This window comes from Dermacentor andersoni, chromosome 1 (genome assembly GCF_023375885.2).
Source record: "Dermacentor andersoni chromosome 1, qqDerAnde1_hic_scaffold, whole genome shotgun sequence".
NCBI classification, from domain to species: Eukaryota; Metazoa; Arthropoda; class Arachnida; order Ixodida; family Ixodidae; genus Dermacentor; species Dermacentor andersoni.
This window is the reverse complement of record NC_092814.1, coordinates 88,882,302-88,906,397: the sequence shown is the minus strand read 5'-3', so window position 1 is coordinate 88,906,397 and position 24,096 is coordinate 88,882,302. Positions and strand designations below refer to the sequence as shown.

Below are 24,096 nucleotides of genomic sequence, written 5' to 3'. Positions count from 1 at the left end.
GTACCCAATATTTCAAGGCTACTAAAGCAGCGGGTGTTGTAGAGGCTTCCAGAGGCTGTATCAGTACTGCCGTAATGATCACCACTGCATGCTGAAGATGATTTCGGCTGGTTTTCAACCTGTGGCATTTTCTCTAAAAACTCTTGTTGCATCCAGCTGTGCTAAGACATCGGCAGATTGCGAGTACTGGGAGGAGTAATGCCTCCTCGGGTAGCCATTAACACAAAATCACACACAGCTATAAATGATAAGTTGGAGCAAAGGGAAGTGTTAGTGTGCTGCTCAGTTGAGAGCAGGCCTGGCCTGCTTGAGCACACTGAGGCAACTGATTTGACCACCGTGACTGCCATGAATTCTTTACTCTCCCACAAAACTTGTCTACACAACACAGAGGGTGCCACCTGTCACCTTGCGGCAATGCTGATAATGACGTCTACACTGAAGGGTCAAAATGCTATAACTCTGTTTCCTCTGTCTGCACACCTCTGCACACTCCTTCACTTGATTGTAAGCCCATGTCCTCCTATCCAGCCTGCCTTCATGGTACAGGCCGTCTGATTGGCTTATACCCGTGTCACACAGGCACCCACAAGCTCCTTTAGGATAAGGGAGCACGAGACTTCCCAATGGAGTTCGACCTCAAGGAAACTGTGGGCGTGTCACACGGCCAATAACCAATTTTGAAAAGGAGCCGCCGGAGGCGCATTCATTGGTATTTGATTTTTGTAGAATTACAAGAATGTAACTTCCAATTAAGCTCGTAGCTATTATAATTAACACTCCTTCCATAAAAATTGATTCAATATATTTGATGTGGAAAACATACCTCATTAAAAATCGGTGTGCTCACTAAACATAGCAGTGCTGACAGCGACACTAGCCACCCTGTGCTTTCCATTACGGCATGGCGAGTAGGCTCTGCATTCTGCTACCCGAACTGCTGCAAACTATACTAAAACACATAATTTCGTGCACGGTGACCTCGTCAGCTTTCCTTTTGTCTACTGTGCCAATGTCACTCGACCACACCTACCATTGCATGGCTGGCACGACAAAGGCTACGTTTACATAAACCGGACGCGAGTGGGTGAAGTCTGAATTCGGGATGACCGAGCCTGATGTGACAGTGTTTACATGAACTGCTTCTGAATGACGAATCGGGACTCGACGGCAAACAGCGTCGAGCCGAGACAACACGTTCGAACTAGGCTTCTGGTTCCAGCTGCCATCTGCAACAGCTCTATTTTCATAGGTCTTTTTACGAAGAGGTTGTACGGCACAGTGCTTGTCTTGGCCTCGTCCTGATGCTATTCCCACTGCCGGCGCCTAGATAGTGATGTCACGGTGCTCCCGTGCAAGTCTCGGTGCTGGTGGGCTCGATCTGTCTGCGTGCACATGCATGCTGCAAACTGGTCTGATTGGGTCAGCCTACCCCATATAGTCGGGCTGACTGCGCCCGACTTTACACTTGTTCAGCCCAACTGGCTAGTGTTTACATGAACTCGACAGGCATACTCCAGCCGAACAAGCTGACTCGACCCAATTCTGTAGGGTTCATGTAAATGCTCTGAAAGACTAGAAAAACATGGTGCCAAGCGGCCTAAGTGGGCATTATTGTGCAGCAACAAGCATAACTGTTGCTGAATTGTGCTTCAGCTTTCATTTACTTCAATAGAAATGTCCTAACACACGCAACATTACTTTTAATGCAAACAATAATTAAATTCTCAGTTCCACAACAAGTATGAACAAGTATGGGACGTCACGGGATCGAATTTCAGCCACAGTGGCCGCATTTCAGTGGAGGTAAAATGTGAAAACACTCATTGACTTAGATTTAAGTGCATGTTATAGAATCCCTGGTGGTCCAAATTATTCCTGCTTCCCCCACTACTGCATGCCTCATAAATCGAGGTTTTGGCCTGTAAAACCCCATAATTCTTTTAAGCGAGAGTACTCCCCTCAGCTGCCAAAGGAGAGTGCCAATCTCCCTCGACCAAAAGCTTAATTAAACTTTCTTAGCTGATGGGCGACCATGTGACACTGAGTGCATCTCCCTCAACATAACGACGACAGAGTTAAAAGGAGGTTGTGGGTGCCTGTGTGACAGGTGTATCAAGCTCTTGCTGAGTGTATTTATGCATGCACAATAGAGGTGGCTGCGTGTAACTCAACGGTACATTAGATTTTTCATGCTTGTCAGCTACACAGTTCATTACAAAGGTTTTACACAGCAACAGCCTTGGTTTGAAAGCCTGGCTGAATTTTCTTTGAAGCATCTGATCAGCTCAAGCTGCTATAATTTTGGACTGTAGTGTATTGGATTCTTAAGTTGGATAAGTGCTACAACAGTTCACACACTTCTGTGTTGCAATACCAAGGAATTGATTTAATGTCCTGGCATGCATGCTAATTAGTGCAGGTTATGGTGTGACCCCTTGCAGAATTGAACTGCAAGAAGTTCAGTGTTTAACATTGTACCTTGTTTTTCTAGTAACGTAAGTTGGACAGCTTCTTGTTATACACTCTCTTTGGCCAATTGCACTATATGTACAGCTCCTGCAGATATATAAAAAGGGCACACTGGACTTTCCACAAGTGAACTTCACTGCACCAGGTCGCATGGAAAATGACACCACAATTCCTGGACAGACCAGTTCGGATGTCATGTTCTTGACAGCAGTATTTCCAACCACAAATGTAAAGCATTGTGTTGCAATCCCCTTCTCTCCCCCCTGAATTTCTGGGGTGCTGTAGACTTCCACATATTTGTGAATGAAAATTTTTTGGACTGCTTGTCTGAGGCAGGCTGAAGCAAACACTGAAGCTTCTCATATTTTTGGTGGTATGCCTTGGTGTAGTACTGTAATGGAATTGTGAACTACATGTCTGACGAAAGCAGTGCTGATTACAACTTTTCATGCTGTGTTCAGCATAGTATTTTGATATGGTTCATGTGTTGAGCTTTCTTTTAAAAAAGAAATACAAAACTACTTTCATAATTATGTTGCTGTCAGAATGCTTATGCCTGCTGATAAGTGGAATACCATCTGTAGTTGCGAAAGCTTTAGTTAAGTGTTAAAAGATGCATCAACTGCTGCTGCTTGTCGATGTCTTCGAGTACAAATCTATGCTGTATGTAAACTGTTGTTGCAGCACTGTTCAGTTCATCAGCAAAGAATAAAGAAGCCCAACTCAATTCTATTTAAGATGCTGCTGTGGAGCTGCAAAGTGCTTGGCACACTTTTTCCAGATTTAACTAGAAAGCATCCGTTTTTTTTTTTTTTGTCGCAACGCTGTAGTCAGTGTGGCTGCTGTGCTGGAAGAAAAACGGGAAACCTCGGCATGGAGCCAATGTACTGACAAAGCGACTTGTCTTCAGCACAGTATGGTTTCTTGAAAACGGAACAGAATTTTCACACTATTTCGCTGTACCATTAGTTCTACAACTTGCACACTGTCTCCCTGGGCACTTCTGCCGAGTTGCTAGCAGTGTATTAGTTGTACAAAAGAGGGTGCCATGGCCTTAAATACAAAAGTCCTGGCAATACCTGCTGGTTGTTCAGAAAAGAATTCCAGGAAAATTGCGAAGTCCAAGGAGCATTGTGCAGCATACACATCTTTCATGCACTTCGTCACTTGTTCTGGCTCTTTGGCTAATCCTAAGAGTTTCAGAAATGCTCATCAGTGCCCTGAAATATTCTCTAGACTCCATCCACTCTTGTCAAAAGGACAGACTCGCCTCTGTGATGTTTTAGAACATTCACATTTTCCCCTCTTGCCAAGTGTGCAAAAGACTGTTGGCTACTGCATGTTTTTTGTGATGCACAAAAGTATGCAGAATGCGAGGTGGTATCATCGCTTGGTGATTAGTTTTCCTCCCCAAGTTTTCTTACTGCACTGGTCTTGCAAAGCCAGTTTCATAACTGCTGCTTTATAGTGTTCTTTGCTATGAGAAAAATTTGCGTTTTCAATATCCCCAATAATCTGAAAAGCAAACATAGGTATGGGATCTTGTAAATCAGTGCTGGTAAAGCTTGTACTACTAGCAAATTTTGTTTCATAGGTATTTGAAAGTATAAATGTCCTTGTGGAAACACTTTGTGATATAACTGTTCTGTTAGCCAATATATAGGGTGTTACAGCTAACGTTAGCCAAGCTGTTCAACGAAACAAATTATTAAATAAACACGGTGCAAGATGCAACTTTAAAGGGTCCCTGAAATGGTTAGGACAAATTTTGTAGGTGCATAGGGTACAGCTACAGTAAAGCATTAGCACCACAATTTAAGTGAAGTGTCTGATATTAAGAGAGCTCAACTCCTCCTCAACTCGTTTGCCGAGTGATTGGCAGTAAGCTCCGCCTTCACTGGATCTGCATCTTGATGTGACATTGCGTCGTCTACTTGCTGTTGCCTTGGAGCCAGCGCGCGAAGCCTCTCCAACCTCTCCGCTAGCAGCATGGCTGTCGATCCCCCGTGAGAGCTATCCAAGCAGCATGTGTTGCGAGTGTTCTATCGCAGTGCTGAGCGTGTCTGGTTTTCCGGTAACTGCAGGCGAGGTTGGTGTTTTGGTGGATGGGCGAAGGCGTAAACTAAGCTCCTCCACTCTACTACCGCTGTGATAAAGGGGTTTTAGCGTAAATGTGAGCAGCCTGCAAGGTGTAGCCACCTGGTGGTGCAGAGCTTAACCAGCAAAACACAGCTACCATTGCTGTAAACAAGTGTAAAGCATTTTAAACATTTAAAAAGACATGTTTGCAATTATGTTCCTGCTGAAATTTTACCCCATCAGCAAAATAGAGTACACTTGGTTACTGCTATATTAGCTCTGTGGGTTTTCTGGTTGAGCTCTGCGCTACCAAGTGGCTGCACCGTGCTGGTCGTTCATGTTTGTGCCTCCGCTTACCTGCTAAAATGCCCAGTTCGCATGCACCTGAATACCGGACACTGAAACTCTATATTGTGGTAATCCTCCAGCGTGAAGTGACAGCCACAAGCGCGCAAAACCTGGTGCCAATCCCGGCCACGGTGGCCGCATTTTGATGGGGGCGAAATGCGAAAACACCCGTGTAATTATATTCAGGTGCACGTTAAAGAACCCCAGGTGGTCGAAATTTCCGGAGTCCTTCACTACGGCGTGCCTCATAATCAGAAAGTGGTTTTGGCACGTAAAACCCCATAATTTAATTTTTTTTTAACCTGGTGCCAATCGGTTAGCGACAGTCTAATGCGCTGCAGCCACTCTGCTCGTTAGCTGCTTTGCAGAGGGACACTATGTCGCAGCATGGCATATCGCTGATCACTGTCTGCAGCCCACAATGCAACAAGGGCGAACCGTGGTGCTCGCGAAAAGAAAGCTCGAGAGCAACACTGACTGTGCAGGTTGCGTCAGCATGGAGCGCACTGGAACACAAGCAGACACTTGCTGCGTGCTGGAAGTGTTCGAGTGTAGTGATGAATTGTAGTTATTCTTTTTCTGCAACTTTTTTTATAGAAACAAATTAAACAACATTGCAGCTATTGCGAACATTGTTCACCATAAAGTTGGAAAAGTGATAGATGACGTGACCTAGGTAGCCAATTGGATAGCTTGTCCAACTGATGTTAGTTGAGCCAAATGCGTCAATTGGGTTGGTGTGGCTGAATACACAGGGGAGCGGCGCTGCTGCGATGGGTAGTGATGGCACACTTTTAAAGCCTTATAATAAATTACAAGCTTTTTGCGGAGTGCTTAAATATGTCAGTGATCAGAAGAACCCATCCTAAAGACTCTATGTTTCTACAAAATCAACATTTTTTCAGGTTTACTTTAATACCTTCAGTGTTCAGTTGTCTGGACACTGAACATCATAGGTCTTACAATTTAATCTTGCACCTTGATTTTATTTAAATTTTTTTTCATTGACCTGCATGGCTAACATTAGCTGGAACACACGGTATATTTTCTTGGAGGCGGCCAAAGTAATGCTGCTGTGGAGCATGATATGGTGTTTACTATCATTAAGCATACTGCTGCCTTACAGTAGGCTTGTAATGAGCCTTACAAAAGGCAGCTTGGATGAGATTGTCTCTTGGATGATAGACTGAGCTCCAATGCGACACCATATAATGTAATCTTGCTAAAATTTATTAAAAAGGATTTATAATGGATAATGATTGATTGATGCCTACGAAATGTAACATATAGTCTACAGAAAAAGAAATTTGACATCAGGGGAGGAAAGAAGAAACATTGCAAACTTTGATTCACACTATTTGCCTTTAAGTGTACAAATGGCCTGGTGGAGGTAGTATGCCTTCTGTACAGGTGCCTTTAATAAAATCAGCAAAACTCGCCAAATGCTCGCCTTCACACTACCAGTTTCATTCATACAAGGCACACTTGCGAGCAGAAGTTTGGAGACCACGGATGCTACAAAATTTTTTTGCATTTCAGCCTAGGCATGCAGGCTGAAATCAAGTGGTATAACCTATGTATACCTGTTTGATCAATGAAGTGCACTGAGCCAGTTCCACATTGCGTGTCTGCGCTAGAAATTAAAATGTCTTGCTTATGCTGTGGTTTCTTAAACTTTAGCTTGCGAGCGTACAATGGAGACGAGGCCAACACATTAGCCTGACTTTATGGCTGCAAGAACTGTTGCATAACCAACCATATAACATGTAGGCACTCGGAAGATAAGAGTTATCTGCCATATAAGTTGATGTTATGAAAGTGCTGCCTGTGGCGATGATTTACTGGACTTCAATAGTTTTTATACGCGAGAATTCGTTTGGCTACCCTACCCTGATTTGGTCTATGAGGAATCGAACCAGGGCCTGCGGAGTGCGGTAAGCGAGTACCTATCCTTGGCAGCATGCCAACAGATGAGAAGGGAGCGCAGAATATGTGCGATAGTAAAGCGAAAGAGCACCACCACTGTTGTGCTGTCACAATATCGTCATGCATGCGCAGCTTGCATGTGGAGGGTTAGGAGGGTAGGGTAGAATTTAGACAGTCATTGTAGATTGGTTCTGCCGGAAATTTTTCATTAGTGGCTTACTTGCCATTTGCATGTGCTGTTTCTTGCCTTGTATTTAATAACTTTTGGAATGTAGGTGAAAGGATGAAGCAGTTCATGTCAACATTGTCAAGAGACTTGAAGTACTTTAATTGCAAGCATTGCACCAGGCCAATTTGTGAATGCTTTGGATCACTCGTTGCGTGGTTGTCATTGCTGCACATCAAAGGGGCTAGCAGTGACCGCTCAGACAGAGGATGCGCAACACTAATTATGTGTTTAATTGGTTTTGATGTCGCAGTAGTGGGAAGAAGGATACGTTCAGTGGGAATGGTTGCAAGACAACACATAAATTTGGTGGGTGTTTAGTATGTTGCGTTTTCTGCACCTTGTTACAATAGCTAATGCCCAATGTGAAGGACGGCAGAGGAGTCTGTTATGGCACTTTGACACATTCCAGTTTCCTCTTTGCTTAATAAATGTTTGAAACATTACAGCATCCTTGAGCAGCAAGGTGCATTTACAAAAACTTGGTTGTATAGTGTGCACCTGGTGACCTGTGCACATGCACGAATGATTTGAGTTCAAATTTATATTAACTGCCACTCATGTTTGAAGCCAAGTGAGCTTCATTTGTAGCAAAGCAGAAAATTCATGCATAGCCATAGCAAGAAACTTTGCAGGACCTACTTCTTAGAGCAGGTATGCATTAATTTTGAAGCTAGTAATAGAAATTTTATATTGCTGTGATGGCAAGAATGCAGGATGTATGTGGATCCAAAAGGGGTGAAGGAGCGACATAGGTCTGATTTCAAGACCTTGGATAAGGAAAGTGGCATGCTGATGCAAGATCGCTGTGTGCCCTAAACATTTTTTCTTGCTAGGAAAGGTAAATGGAACTGCTTCATTGTAAGAATCGCACAGTATATATCCTTGCCTATGTTTGAATCGCACAATTCTTCGTTTCATATGTAGCAGGCAGCATTACAAAGGCTAGATGCTAGACACACTTCTCTCTCAGTATGCATTCATAACAACAACAAAAAAAATAGTGCATCACATATGAACGGTGTAGGTACACATCATGTAGTTTGATACAACATTAAAAGCTTGTACTCAAATGCTGCAATATATGACATTACATAAAGGGCATTGTGGATGCGAACCTACTTAACGCCGAATGAGCAGAGTGGAATGTTTCTGCGGCCAGTGGCCACAGTGCATGGCTTGTGCTTGTGACCAAACATGGTGCTCTGCATACTACAAACCACAAAGGTGCAACAGATATGTGGATAACATTGTTTTTTGGCCACATGTTCAAATATCTGTAGTTGGGTGCAGGTCAAAAATAACTGCACACAGAAACGTGTGGAGAGAAACCTTGATTGCCACACTACGTGCACAGCTTCCACGGCATTGCCTGCTAAGCATTAAGCGCAGTATAAATAGGTCGCTTTATTTCTCAACTTTCTCTGCGTTGGTTTTTTATAAAGTGACTGCAGAGAAAATGCGTACTGACACAAAATTGTTTTGTCTTTTGCTTTATGAATAGCTGTGGGCCTAATAATGGAATGGGTCACTTGCTACTGTGCATCTTATAATAAATGATGTTTATATTGTAACCAGATTTTTTTCTTTCTTTGATGTAGAATGAGTGCAACCTCCTTTATGGCTGGTTTAAACGCCCTTTGAAGTAATCATATCTGGTGGTAATCACGAAGTGCCAGGGACATGCCAATTTCAGCATTCATCTGTTCGACACATGCATACCATCGTCGTCCAAATAATCGTCACCATTATTGGCACAAATTAATCCAACTTGGTGTTGTTGAGGCTCCACATGGGGAAACAAGAGGGCTACTGTGGTGTACGTGGATGCAATTATGCTTTGCACCATCATCACAACATGGTGGTCATTTTCAACATGGATGATGTGCAAGCACGCTGTACGTAATGCAACCAGTGTTAATATGCTGCTTTAATATACCATAATTTTCTCTGCCACTGGCGAGCTAATCCACATATGCACTTAGTAGGGTTGTAGCAGATAAGCTAGCATGCAGTAAGCTTGTAAGTAGTTGGGATAATGTTAAAATAGTTTCAGTACGCTCAGCCACCTTAATCTCGTGAATATGCACATTGTGGGGAACACCACAGTGCAAGTGAGCAGCCTAGCATAGAATTGTCATAGGAGCATCTCCTACCTTTGTACTTAGTGCAAGTATTAGTGATGTCAACAGCTTTAGCTTAAGGTCCGCAGCTGCAGGCCACATGTTGATGTCTGCCATGGGTTGCTACAGCTTGTAAATGGCTGCTGGCCTGTGGTCTTTATGATAATATATAATGGTGGCAACATTTGCCATAAATACTTAGTCGGAGATATGCATATATGCACGGTAATTGAATATCACAATCATCTGATGGTTGTAATTTTGTGTGTACTCCTTCAAAGGCAAACTTTCCCTTGAATTTCGTGTCCACATTGTGACTACAGTAACTTCGCGTGGTTCTTGGCATTTTCGCATACTTGAGCTATTCGTGAAAAAAAAAAGAACACGAAAGCCTCCAGGTTTAGTGTGTTTTCAGTTGTGAATTATGTTCCTGTTATCAATAAAGAATACGTGCCTTAGCTGAACATTGCCACAATTTGTGATTGCAGGGAGCTGGTGCAAGTGAAGTAACAATCTGAGAATTATGTTGTCTGGGCAAGGAGGGGGGGATTGGGGGTGCAGGGCTTCTTGCCTTTTGCATGTAGTCTTGCCTCTCCAGCATGAGTAAAGTGCAGGCCAGCACTAGTGGAAAACCAGGCTTCGTTTTAGGTTCTTATGATGTATTAGGGGTTAAATAAGTAATGTGAATGTTCCTGAGAAGCACCATAATGAACTTTTAGTATATTGTTAAATAGCTACACTCTACAGTAATTTACTATTTACTGATGCTTGATTGATGTTCTAACTGTTTGGAGGGAGTATGTCGACACTCGTAAACAATTTGGATCAAGATTAATTCTGTGCTGCAAATATACATATCTTATTTTTAAGCACTGGACGGCTTTGCAGATAAAAGTGCAGTTAGACGTTCATTGGGCCTCTGTATCTGCGGGAAGACTGTTTGCTTTTGTGTTCATGAATTCAAACGGGACTGCACATCAACCAGAAATAAAGTGTGCCCAAAAAATTAATTTGTCACCTTGCCAGAAATGATTGTGAAAATCTATTGCATAATTTTGGAAGATTGCTGATTGAAGGCCCATGGCAGCTGAGATGGCATCTCGGCAGGTACAGCCCACAATATGCTGAATAAAAAAAGAGAATGTTGGCTGGTAGGGCGATTACCACATTTTTTTGTGACTGCTAATTAGTCGTGTTTACTCACTCTAGAATCGCTGAATGGTCTGATAATCAATATAAAATGGTGGGCCACACTTAGCCACCTGGATGAAGAGCTGCAAACAAACTGGTCGAGATAAGCCGCCAGTTCATGCCCCCTGTATCCACTTCAAATGATAGGTTTATATTTGCTTGTTTTATATTACCAAAAAAAAAAAAACTAAGTGTTTCCTTAGCTGCATGAATTTTTCAGCGTCCAAAATTTTCTTTTACTACTTTGGGGTCATATTATATGCAGGATTTTATGGGAAGTATCTTGGTGTGTGCTTCTTAAGACAATGGGTGGCTCCTTCTGAAACTCTCTAGGAAAGGTAGTGAAGCTTGCATGTTTTGTCTTGGCATCTCTGCATGACTCTGCAAGTGCATTTTTCCAATGTATTATGCTGCTTGGCTTTTGAATATAAAGTACTTTATTTGAGGGTTATCTTTGTATAACTGAAGTTTGCATCCATTACCTTTGATGAGTTTAGCTTGATGAGTTCTCATGTATTTATGAAGAAACTTCCGACGGCGATTCTAAAGTATGAGCATTACAAGCTTTTTACGCTGTACAGCAGTATTACTCAACCTTTGTTACGTGGACCCTCAGGGGTCCCTGGTGAGTTCGAGGGTGTCCATGGGATCTGCTGTGGAGATGCCAATGGTCATCAGCTGAAACGCCCGGTGAGGCATTTATGATGTCTTCTGTGTATGAAGCTGCATTCTCCACTTTCATGCTTGTAAAGTCTGAACACGGATGGTTTTTGTTTAGCCTGATTTGGGGCTTCATTTCTTCTAGAACCTGATGTGGCCATCCTTTTTTCATTCATGCATGCAAAAACAGCTTTCACATGATGCAGACATTAAGGTGGTAGGCAACACAAAAAAAGGGATACTAAAGACAAATGCTAAGTCGTCTTGGGCTGTTTAAAATACCATTCCAGAAACCTTGTAATGCTTGTTTCGTGCCAAGAAAAGACTTAGTTTACGAGAAAATTGCATCTGAAGGGCCTGAATACCCTTTTCGAAATTGAAATACCCCGCCCCCAAACGGGGGGAGCAGTGGCGTTGCAAATGCCATCACCACCCTTTGCTGCTGTCGGTGCGTAAAGTGGCACCCAATAGATGGTGGTACCGAGCTGTCAGACGGTGTTATCGAGTACAGACGGTGGTACCGAGTACAGACGGTGGTACCGAGCATCAGACGGTGGTACCGAGCATCAGACGGTGGTACCGAGCATCAGACGGTGGTACCGAGAACTGGCCTTCTACCATGCTGTCAGCAAGTGAGTGTCGCTGCCAACACAGGCACTCTTTGCCTCTAACAAGGTTCCGAAGAGATGTTCCTTCCCTGCCTTCTCCCACATTGGAGCCGAGGGACGTTATGCTCAGCCTCCTTTTTTCCTTCTTTTTTGTGGCGTTGTGCCTTCCGCATTGGATTAGTCGTGGTGAATGACGAAGCGCGTATGGCGAAGAGGCCCTTGTGCATGTGACTTTGCCTCTCTGTCTGGGAGGGGGGCACCCTCATGAGGAAGGCATGCAACGTTTGGTTTGACATTTCAGTTGCCCCCCCACCCCCCCCCACCCTATTTGCAGGCGTGCAGCATTGTAATAATTTTCACTTTTATAATCAGCGCGTCATGTATACGCTACACTGTAGCTGGCTATTTCATATAGGTGACATGAAATTTGTGTACTAATAGTACTTACTTGAAGAAAATATTGGCAATCAAAATTGGAGCATTTGCATTAGAGCCAAAGACTGAATTTAGCAAGTTTCACGAACTTTTGCTGGGCCAGAATGCCCCAAATACGAAATAAGTCTGAAATCTGCGACGTCACACTGACATACCGAGGCTAGGGCTTTGGCGCCAAATTCAATAAATGAAACTTAGTTGCTTATTTTCTCTTCAAATAATCAACCTGTACTGGAAGGTTAATGAAAAATGGACTTATAAAGAGCACTTCATCAGTATAAACTGATTTAGTGTATTAGTGTCCATTCAGGTGTGCATAGGCCCTGGCGCCTGTGCCACAGAAGTTATGAGGTCATCTTATATCGCTTTTTCACTGTTGCACACTGCTGCTGAGTAAATGCATCTACCAGCAGAATTGTGGTTGGTCCCCTTTCAGCCATATGTCAGCCATCTGCACGTTTCAAGCAGAGCCTCTCCTCACCTGTTCGTTGAATGGTTTGTGCCACTGCTCATCCTGATGAACGCAAGGAAAAGGAGAATAAGCAAATGGGATTAACTTCACGCACGAAACATGTCTCTAAGCTTTAAGCACACAATCTCATGAACTGTGGCATTGGAACAATGACATAATCTACAAATCAAGCCAATGAAAGGCTAAAATCGGCTGCTAGAGTTAACACCACTACTGAGAGAGTCTGACCAGCTTTTGGCATGTACGTATTGACACTGGCTGCTGCTACATGGTCGGCCACTAACTTGCTTCTGCGGTAAATGAATTCCTGGCAATCACCATCGATAAATCGTGTGATTGTTCTGTAGTGTTTGTTTTTAAATAGTTGAAGATGCTTATGGTGAGACCAGCACAGATGCAATTTTGTCACTTTGTCGTTCATCTGCTTACAGCAAAGTATAACGTACAAAGTTAACTCAAGGTTTTATATATATTTTCCTCGCAGTATACTCATGTGAGTTACTGGCACTACCACTTTTCTGCAATTGTAATCTTGGCAATTAGTTTCACAGATCTAGTGTTCTGCATTGAACTTTCACTTAATTGCCTGTTGTGGTGTTTGGTGAGTAACTTACTTTGGCGTAAAAGAATGCAGAAACAAAAATTCAAACTAGAGGTGTTTGTGTAGTTCGATTCTTTTGTAGCTATAGGTATATGTGATGAAGTATTGTGGCTAATCTTGCTCAGAATATAGTAGGAGTTTGAAGAGGTAGCTTTGATGGCTGCACTGTCTGCACTAGTTTGAGAAGTGCAGAACTCTTGTCCTTGATTTGACAGTGCAGTGTATGCTATAGAGTTGCTATAAAAAATTAAGTACTTGAGGGAACTTCTAGCTATTGTTTACAGAAGCTGCAACTGTGGTTGTGTAACCACCTTGGGAATTATGGGTAGTAACTGTGTTTGCCTAAACTTGGTCCTTATGGCTTAAAATGGCATTTGGGCTTCCAAATCGATTTTCAATGAAATTTGCTAGTGCAACAATATGGAATTAAGAATGTGTGCAAATACTTATCACCATACTGTGTTTAGACAGCTATGCTTGTAAATTTATAAAGATGAAGCGTAATAACGTTGCAAGTATGCTGAAGTCACAAGCACAAAGATTATACAAATTCATGTACTACCCATCATTCCCATGGTAGCTTAGTGATTGCAGGGCCCGAGTGCCCTGTAGTAATTATTTAGGAAACTATGGGCAGGGGTGGGACTCTTGCGCCATTTTGATACAAATGCAAATTCCTGCATCAAACACACAAAATTGACCAAAATTGCACCACGCTGCACCAGAACGGCTTTGGGATGTGTGCTCCGGCAGTGGCCGCAAAGAGCGAGCGGATTCGTTCTTTGAAAAATAGTGCAGCCATTCACATTCCGCACACTGCGCGACGGTGCCTGCTGCAGTTTCTAGTTAATTTTCACACTTTTAACACTGGACTTTTCCACGCTTCCGGCAAGTGGCCGGCATGTATGCGGCCACTCTGGGATGTTGTCACTGGTGTCGGAACGGCCAGGGTGGCTGTATTTAGAGTGTACTAGAATAAGGTTCAGTGTGCCAAGCGGCACGGCGATCTCTAGCTGAGGCTCAGAACGACGAAAAGTAGGCTGAGGGCGCTGCATGCAAACTAGATATTAGGGAGGCGGGCGCTGTAGCAGGTTCAGCGGGCGTCTGTCTGCAGCGCTAGTATAACGTAAAACTATTTCAGTAGGTTTTTATGGCCATATGGCCGAGGTCTGAGCCATTTTGACCTATCACGAAGGGCTAATGACGCATTTGGAATAAAGTTAGTTTTGCCCGAAAGGCGAAGCGTTGATTGCAATAGAAAGTTAGTAGACAGATTTACGAAGTAGTAGTTTTGTCAGCCGTATAAACTTGTAAACATTAGCTTACTAACTAAACAAGTATGGTGTGATGTGCGCACAGGCAAACAACACATCTCACTCCATGACCGCGGAAACTCTTTTCAAACGCTGGAGTAAGGAAGCGTGAAGCAGCATTGACCTTCGTGCTGCCTGGCTTCAACACGAACTAAGCGCTGAAAATGCAGCGCACGCAAAGCTGTCAGCACTCGCACTCTGTCCCCATCGCAGATCGCTTTCAAGACCGGCTGTGCCACTAGAACCCCTCCCAGTAGAACCCCTCCCTCCCCTCCTCCTGGTGCCTTGCGCGCAACAGAAGACAGCTTCTCTTCGCTATCTTCCCCTTGCGTGCGCTAGATTGAGTTGACATCGTCAGCTCACCCTCGCAGGCTTTCACTCGCACATACAGCATACGGCACATAGCGCTGATGTTATTGCCTGTGGACTTAATGCGGAACATCACGGTGACGGGGACGATGACGACAGAAATGCGATAGTGTCCATATAGCTTATTTACTCGCATAATGAGTGCACCCACAAATGAGTCGCAAAAAATCTGAATTCTTTTTTTTTTTTTCTCGTGTAATGAACGCACCCTGAGCTTTGCTACTGTGCAGTCCCACGGTTAAACGGCCGTGCTGTAGTTTTTTTGTAGAGACTGCAATCTTTGACTTGCACATCTGTTTAAAGCAAGTGCACTTAATTCTTAATGCATCCTTCCCTCCAGTGCATGCGCAAAGGCACCTTGCAGATTCGAGAGAGAAAAAGACGAAACTGGCTTTCTGCAACGTATGCAGTTTGTGTACTTTATTTACACTGACGTTATAGGAGAGTGCGGGATGCGCGGCCGGGCGCGGCACGTGGGAGAGTTGAAGCAAAGAACGGGCTGCCAGCACCTAATGGGCATAGTGGTCATAGTCGGACGCAGTGTCGAGTTTGTGTGTTTGTGGCTTGCTTTTCTCCCTGCCTTTGGTTTCAATGTGTTCGATGGGCCTTAAGTCGAGTTATACGTCTGCTGCGGGACATAGTTTATCTGCTCTCAAAATGGAAACGCTGATCAGGCACCGATAAACTTGACATGCCGATTAGCAGGACGGTCAAGAAACGAGACGCACACAGCGTGCGCTTTAACGGGGTGCTTGCGATAACGGCAGACGGCCGGAAGCGGCTGTGAGGACAAGCTGAGGCACGATTGGTGATCGCTGTTCCGAGTGCGCGTGGCTTCACCGCTCGTGATTGGCCTAGGCCGCGCGGCTGACGGGTTGGTTTTTTATTATGGAACCACGATGTGGATGAAGCGGCCAGCGACCTGAACGGCAGGTCTGGTGGTTCCGATGCGAAGTGAAGTTACGGTTGGAATGGTATACATGTATTTTTACTGCAAAGTTATCATTGCCGTCTTACTTTTCCATTTTTGCTGTTTCGAAAATGCCTCCATGAAATTTACCTCGCATAATGAATGCACTCTAACTTATATTGGGAAAAAAAGTATGTTCATTAGGCGGGTATATGCGGTAATTGCTAGCTCAATAAAAACATTACAGTAGTCATGTTATACCAGCCCAGGGTTGATGCGACTCTGTGTCGGCGTTGCCATATGGTGACCCAGAAGTTATGTTACTACGTCTATTGGACCACATAATTTCAGAACATTTTTCGATATCATCACGAGCATCAGTGCGGAAATATATAGTGGGATTGTAGCACCACCAATGTTTGGCTTTACAGGGAAGCATGTGCTGTGCCGCTGCTCAACTCGAATCTTCTATATTCTAGTACACTATAGCTACAAAGCGTGCTTCTATATTTGCTTTGTATTGGTTTATTCTGTATTAAGTCGTGGTTTCGAAGTGTGCTGCTATATTCAATTATTCCACCAAAATTCAGAATGGCTTGCTCCAAAATGCAATTTTGTCTGCTTCAACCTGCTCCAAAATGCAATTTTACTTGCTCCAAAAATTGCTCTAAAAGGACTTCGGGCAGTCCCACCCCGGTATGGGGCACATCACCTGCACCATGCTGTTTGAGTTGTTTCTGTGCAGGGACAAGTCATGCACTTGTTCTCTGTACTCTTAAGGCCTTTTCACATAGGGATTTTCATCACGCGACATCACGCGACTTGTCGCAGGGGGCTACCATCAAGTTGGTCGTTGTGATTAGCGCGATTTTTGTACACTGCAACACAAAAATGAAAGAAAGTAGGGGAGAAGATCCATCAAAATTGCTCTCGAGAACTATCTCATGGTTTGTTGCATGTTGTGGTGGTTGGGAAATATGTCGTTCAACAAATCCAGAAAACTGCGACTTATTGTTTGGAGCTGTGGATTGCCGTATTGGGTATGTACCATCCGCACCGTGACACAGGAATAGGGCAAATAAAAACTTTTACTTCAGATTCCATTCTCTCACTTCTATGCAGTTGTGGACACATTATGTGGCAAATTAAATGCATTTTCTCAATGGCTTCCGGTACTGATAGTACATACGTGTTTGAGTGCCTTAAAGGTTACTGCAAGTTGCCAATACGACAAGATGTCCCCTACGAGACAAAATGGTCTTCAGATGTCAATGCAATTGTCTGATCTCTTGTGTACATGTTACTCGTGATACAAAAACTCTGCAGTTGTGCCGCGTATCCTTTGTACCATCAGATGTATTTTGATTAAGTCGTGCGTGCGGAACAGTTTAAAGAATCGCAACTTCGTCCAAATGCTTTGTCTAGGGCATATGTCTTAACAGCATAGTACGTGAAGCTTCAACATTGTGTGCCACACACTACCATTTAGTTACATTCTGTTAGCATTGGTTTTCATGCATGATCTTCCCAGTGGATTAAATTCGCCGCTTAAGGGTGTTACTTCGGCTGCAAGACACAAGTGCTGATTAAGAGCTTGCATACGATACATGCAGACTATATCGTAATGTATTTTCTGCATTTGAACATCCAATGCCGCGACTGGGAATAAACCGTATCGTCAGTCTATTTCGGAGAGATGGCATTTACATATTTTTATCTGTTTAACCGGATGGAATACTATTTTCTTTCCTGCACAAACACCAATAAACTTACAATATTTTACCTACTTAGTATCCTTACTGCACCGATATCTGTCACTTTAAGTAATAATACCTGCAATGTCTACGCATACATTGTTATATGTTATGCATTATTATACATTTATTACTACACACCTGACTGTACAGACATGACGACGTCGGTGGAGCTGATCGCTACAAAACTGCTAACAGCTGTGTATGGCTACAATGTGTTCTCACACTGAATTTTAGTAGCCGCTGTCGCGCACTCCAACTTCAAAACATTTAATTACAAAACATGTGTTATTTGCTCCTAATAAAGAAGGGTCAACAATATAATGCTTAGGCTTTCAAATTTATTTAGCATACGCCACAAAAGCTGGCAGCAAGCAACCTTGTCGTTGCACCAGCAGAATTGCAAATGTATGACAAAGGCTCTCCAAAAAACTGCATTGTGACATGTGTGAGTACACCAATCTTTTTTATTACTGTTGCAACATGTGAAACGGCCTTCTCACTGAATGGTGCTGAAGTGCAGGCATTGTGACAAGCTCTTTGTAGCATATGTGGCACGATGATCACAGTGCTTCACATTATTTGGTTAATGCAGTCTAGCTCGTGGAAGGAGCTGAGTACGTGTCCAGTGGATGCCTGGACAGATTTGTAGACAATTGCAGCATGCTAACTTCATTGTGGTGCGTTTTTGTGTGCCATATTTGGTGGGCCAGTTGCTTTGTACTTTGTTGCCACGGTTCCAACATCACGTAGGTTACAGCAACAATGAAAATGTAATGTGCTTCGCAGCATGTGACATGGCTCACTTCTGTTGTATTATGTCCTCAATTTGTTCATGCCATGCTGCACTTGCATAAAATGAACTTGTGTGGCACTGTGCCCAGCATTGTCTGTAACTGGTGCAGAAAGTGCAGCCAAACTAAAGCTTAAGACTGGTTAGGCACCCGAGCTCATACTGCAGCACTTCATAATATTAAAATCAATATCACTGTGTCTCCTGGGCTGTCGGCAACATTTCCTTTCTACATGGTTTTTTAAGAGTGCTGGTGTCGTTGATCAGGATGCTTGTGTGGAGCAGCCGAATTGTCTGCTTACTAGGTTCAAATTCTTGACTCTCCCATGTGTGCTGTCATGAGAAGTTAGTGTAAAGTTGTATCTGCTAATGGATCATGACGGGGCATTGGTACATGGCCAACCATGCACGTTAAAGCATATAGAGGACACCGGAGCAACTGTGGCATGTTACCATTAAACAAGGCCACTCTAAAGTTGTCATCTCTGCATCGTTGCTTGCAGTGCTGAGACTTCTAAATTTGCTTCAAGCGGGCTAAATCGGAAATGGCTTGCAGTATCTATAGTGACGGGGATTCCAACTTGGAGGTTATTATTGACCATACTTGCAGCGATAAGGATGACCACGATTCAGACGGCAACTTTGTGTAGCATGTGCACGGGGAACAAATTTTGCGGCAGCTAACTTTTATGCCCCTTCACCAGTTAGTGAGCTCATGTGAGGTTCAGCTGCCTTTACTGTGGTGTGGGACATTGCTCCCTACACTTTTTGGCATTAACTTTAAAGTGGACCAGTTGCAATCAACATTGCTATCATACATTGATACATTGGTACACCTTTTGATTTTTTTCTTATTGAAATGTCAGAGTTTGACACTTGCGGACCCATATACAGCAAAACCTTAAGTCGAATCCAGCAGGAGAAGAAAACTGCACTGAGTGTTAGAATGTCTTATCTAAATAAAGACTTCATTCTATGCCTGCTTGCCCACTGAAAGCAAGGTGAGAGGTTTTATTTATAAGGGCACCCTCAAAAGGTATTATTTCACGTGAAGTGACTGAATTGTCTGCGCTCACTTTGCACAAAGGGCACTAGTCGCATGCTGTAGCTCGGTGAACGCGTATACACCACAGAAATTGTGGTGCAGTGAAAAGGTAGGGGCGAAATTTTGGGTCGCTGGTCAAAACTCCACTCTGCAGAACACTTTTCCAACTCTAGTAATGTGCTGATTGAGAAAGCTGACTGATGCTCCTTATCCCAGAAGGATGTGATGAGTTGCTAAGGCTTAAGTGGGCTGTAAATGAGTTAAATTCAAAGGCATATGTGTTGCCATGTTATCTTTGACCATACAAAGTGTCGCTATAGTGTAAGGGGATAGATGTGAATAGGATTCTAATTTAGTGGAATTGTTGGTAAAGTAATAGCTTATTGTCATGAGGATACCTGTGGCAAAGTAAAGTTTCATGCCATGCTTCTGGCAAATATTCGGATGAGTTTAGGCTATAAGTGGCATGCTCACAAGCCAGCTGTTGAAATTATGCAGCGAGTAGCACTGCTTTTAGCACTAACTAGCAGTGGTGTGTGTTCAGCAGACCTGTAAAGTTATTCTTTAAGGCTATCTTCATGTCATGGTGAGCGCCTGAGCTGACAATGTGTAGGGGCTGACAGCAGAAAATTTCTGCAGTTGTCAGTGTGGATTCTGTACGCTTGTTTTTAAGACAAAATCCTTGCAAGGGAGTCTTTTATTGCGACTTATTTTAGTGAATTTTCGACTGAAATCAGTCTTGCCCGTCGAAGCGGCATGGATTCACTGCTTCACAGCTGCAGTCATGCCTGAAAGTACTGCACTTCATTGCTGGGTGCATCTTGGAGGCTGGCAGTCACTTCATTCAGCTGCACCCGTCCTGTCTACTGGAGCTACTTCAACGACATCTGTTGGTGTGCACCTGTATTTTTTATATTGCTGTCCTTTTAACACTTCGAAGGTGAGCTGAACACGCAAGTTTTATGTCTTTGGTGATGTGGGATGCGAGATTGTGTTGCCAGCTGGAAATGGTTCCCCATAAGCGTTACGTTCAGTAAAAACACTGATTTTACTTATTTGACAACAGTTGCACATTAAGTCATCACTTTGAGGTGGTGATGAGCTTTGTAACACGGTGCTAATTTGAATATAGTTAATAAACTGCGGCAGTATGGGAAGTTTGGCTACTTAAAGCCTGCTATCCCAAGATCGTAGCTAAACACGCACAAAAAGATAGAGAGAACAATATGGAAAAAAGTACGAACAGCTTTCACACTTGCTTAGTCAAAGAAACATGCTACATGCACTCTACAAACATAAGAAGAATTTGCATAAAGCTGCAGGTCTATGCAGATCATACATAATGCACAGTTGGCGCGTGACCTGTGACAATTACGAGTAGTCTCTGCTCATCTTAAAATAGTTGAAAGGAAAGCACATAAAAGGTCACTAACAAGGAAAGTTATCATGACCATAAACTGAGATAAAAAGAATACCAAGCACACAAAAGGTCACTAGTGTGGCTAAAGTCGTCACAAAGTCGCTCACATTGTCACTTGCCTCTATTTACAAGGATCTAATGAGAAAAATTGTGCATGGCTTTTACAGCTTCTCTGAATTTATAATGAGAGGACCAGGGTCTTAACTTCTTTAGATGTAATTTATTTAGAGATAAGGGATCACTGCTAAAACTGCGAGGCGATCACAAAGGGTGTCTCAGTATTGAATGGTGGACATTTGTTCAATAGAAGCTTTAGGGGGCCACAATGTACACTCTGAAAGATCATTTTTGTATATGATATAGGTTGATATAGACTAAACACAGGTCTTATGCAATACCAGTACATGTCATTCGAAGATTCTGTATATGCCTTTGCATTTACCAAATGTGTTTTGGCATACTTTGAGCACACACGAAACAAAAATGTGATCCTGGGGTATCAAAGTGCAGTAAAACCATTTCAGCATTCTGTGGCAAGTTGTAGTTATGGAATGAAAGTTATGCTATGTGTTTCTTTGCATCGAAAGGCAGTGACAAAAAAGAAAATGCTTGCATGGTGGTCATCTGGGCCGATAGATTTTATATAATGCTGTACTTGTATCTGGCATGTTTTGGCTAGTACATCTGTGGCCTGCGTAGCAATGCTTGTAACACATGATGATTTCACATCTTGGATCTCCATTTATCTAATACCATGTAGTAGTTGAGTGATTCATGAACTATGGCTGCGAGTGGCAAGGTGTAACGCTATTGCAGTGCACTTTTTGCCAAGGACCATGCAAATATGTGCTTGATCACTATTTGTTAGTGCAGTGTTGGAAACTGTGGACCACTTGGTAGTGTTTCACATTGAAATTGTATTGAAAGAAATTGGCCCAAATCGTCATCAGCAGCAGCATATTTTTATGTGCACTGCCCTGAAGACGAGCCTCTCCCAGCAATATCCATTAATTTGTCTTTCACTAGCTGACTCCCAAGTTGAGCTTGCAAGTTTCCAACTTCATCGCACCACCTAATTTTCTTCTGTCCTTGAGTTCGCTTCCCTTGGCACATGTTCTAATCTAATAGACCACAGGTTACCCGTCCTATGCATTAATAACCAGCTCAGCTCCATTTTTTCTTATCGTGTCAGCTAGAATATCGACTACCCCCATTTGCTCTAATCCACACCGATGTTTTCTTGTCTCCTAACATTGTCTAACATTTTTCCTTTCACCGCTCATTGCATAGTCCGTCTCAAGAGTGCTAACCTCCAAGTTAGAATGCAGTGATCGTCTTTGATAAATAAAAGAGAGCAAATAGGCACACTCGCAACCACGCCTCCCCCCCTCCCACACACTAGATACGTCCGCCAGCGTGTGCGGGGGATGTATCTTGTGTTTCTGCATGTGTGAGTATGTGCTTGGTTGTGAGTGTACCTATTTGCACTCTTTTAGTTATCTAAGATGTGTTACCAACAAGCCCAATAGTAAGTTACTTAACAATGATTGTGCACTTTTGTACACTGGTCCAAATCGGCACATTGCAAACATGCTACCAAGAGGAACTTGCAAAGCCCCTCACTAGGCCCAATTGCAAATTTTAATTATGCAGTAAACATTCTCGTTAACTCGGAACTCATCTCGAAATATCTTTTAAGTCGAAATTTTCCAGCCATGGTTTCGAACATGTTTTTCACCTTTCTTTCACCAAAGTTTTCCACTGGACTCCGGATATCTAAAAATTTCGATTTCGAAAATACTAGGGAAAAGGCAACGTGTCAGCGTCGCTTGCACTTGCGTTTAACCAGTGCCAACTCGTTGGCTGAGCCAGATGCCACGCGAGGCCGCGCTCCCTGCTTGTTCCCCTTTTCTATCGATCGCTGCTCATGCACACTTGTTCGACTGCTCAGAGCTGGGAGTCGGCCTTTTCTTATTGCGATAGCAATTATATGGTCACCCCAGGTGCATTTCTGCCGTTGGTTTCGCCGTGAGGTTCTGCATAAAGTCAAAGGGCGATAAAATTGTTGCCGTGCGCCGTATGCCGTGTCTGCGAGTGAAAGCGTGCGAGGGTGAGCCGGCAATCGCCGCTAAATCTCGCGCACGCAATGGAAGAAAGTGGGCAGGAGTGTGTGGAGGTGTTCTACTCTGGGCGGCCGCGCACGCCTGGCTGGGCCGCTGTATCTTGAAACCCATCTGCGGCAGGTACAGAGTCCTCACTTCGCTGCATTTTCATGGTTTAGTCTGCGTTGATACGAGTCGCAGCACAAAGGTCAATTCGCTTGTTGCTGCTGGCGTGCTTCCTCACTCCAGCATTTTGGCAGCGAGTTTCCGCGGTCATCGAGTGAGATGTATTCATGTTTTTCTGTGCGCACGTCACACCATACTTGTTTAGTTGGTAAGCTAATGTATACAAGTTTATACGGCCGATCAAACTACTATCTTTTGTATAGCTATCCACTAATTTGCTATCGCAATCGATGCTTCGCCTTTTGGGCGAAACTGCGACTTTTTTTCTCTTTCATTTAGGGTGCTGTCAGCATCCCATCAATGTGGTCACAGCGAAATAATAATGACCTTGGGCGACATGATCGTCATTTTTGAGCATGCGTGATCAGTCCACACACTGCGCCCAAAGACGCCGGTATGCGAGCCCACAGCTTTTCAGTGAGATTGATGCTTGACAGGGACGCTCGCTTCGTGCTCACACGACAGTGAGGCATAACTGCTGCGTCACCTGTGGGCATCTGCTAAAGAAGGACCTGACAATTGTGCTCTTCCGTATTTTGGTTTGTGAAGTTAAATTATCCTAAAATCATTACGATGCAGAAAGTAGTAATGTCAGTAGTGTCCGCTTTTTGGATGTCTGAAAACGGTTATGCTTGGATGACTCTCTTCAACATTGCATGAGAATCAATCGTCTTGGCAAAATGCCAGTACCATCGTTGCCCGTGGACGCCGACATCTCTGGTGCCGATGCATGCAGAGGTGACCGAAAATATTATGAGGGGTACTTTGGAAAGGCTCCATGTCGTCCATGCGCAGCTAGCAGGATTCTATTAACGCGATAGCGTTAACGCCCATGTCGCAGAAAATCCGGCATTGGGCGTCGGGTCGGAAAAAATGTCGAACCACATTCCGAACCATGCATACCCAACCACTTCTCTACCACCAAAGTTGCTCACACCTCGGCTTTCATTCTTTACAAAGTTATTCCTTGGAATTTTGAGAAAGGCAGCGAACAAACATCTAACGAAAAAAACAAAAAAACACCCACAGCGCATGCCATTTATGTTAGCTCTTCTCAGAGTGA

The 24,096-nt window shown here is 43.5% G+C and overlaps 1 protein-coding gene across 4 annotated transcripts in view; it reads left to right on the top strand.

Moving 5' to 3' along the window:
* Positions 1-24,096, top strand: part of LOC126544244 (uncharacterized) — a 60,393-nt gene that overhangs the window by 4,110 nt on the left and 32,187 nt on the right. The window contains exon 3 of one of the 4 annotated variants that reach the window (XR_008608636.1): positions 583-9,557. The exons of 1 other annotated variant lie outside the window; for it this stretch is intronic. The gene's annotated coding sequence lies outside the window, so the exon portion shown is untranslated. Of the gene's footprint in view, positions 1-582; positions 9,558-11,002; positions 11,056-20,240; positions 20,266-24,096 lie in introns of those variants that run through there. 2 more of the 4 variants (XM_050191475.2, XM_055061728.2) reach the window with 2 other exon arrangements.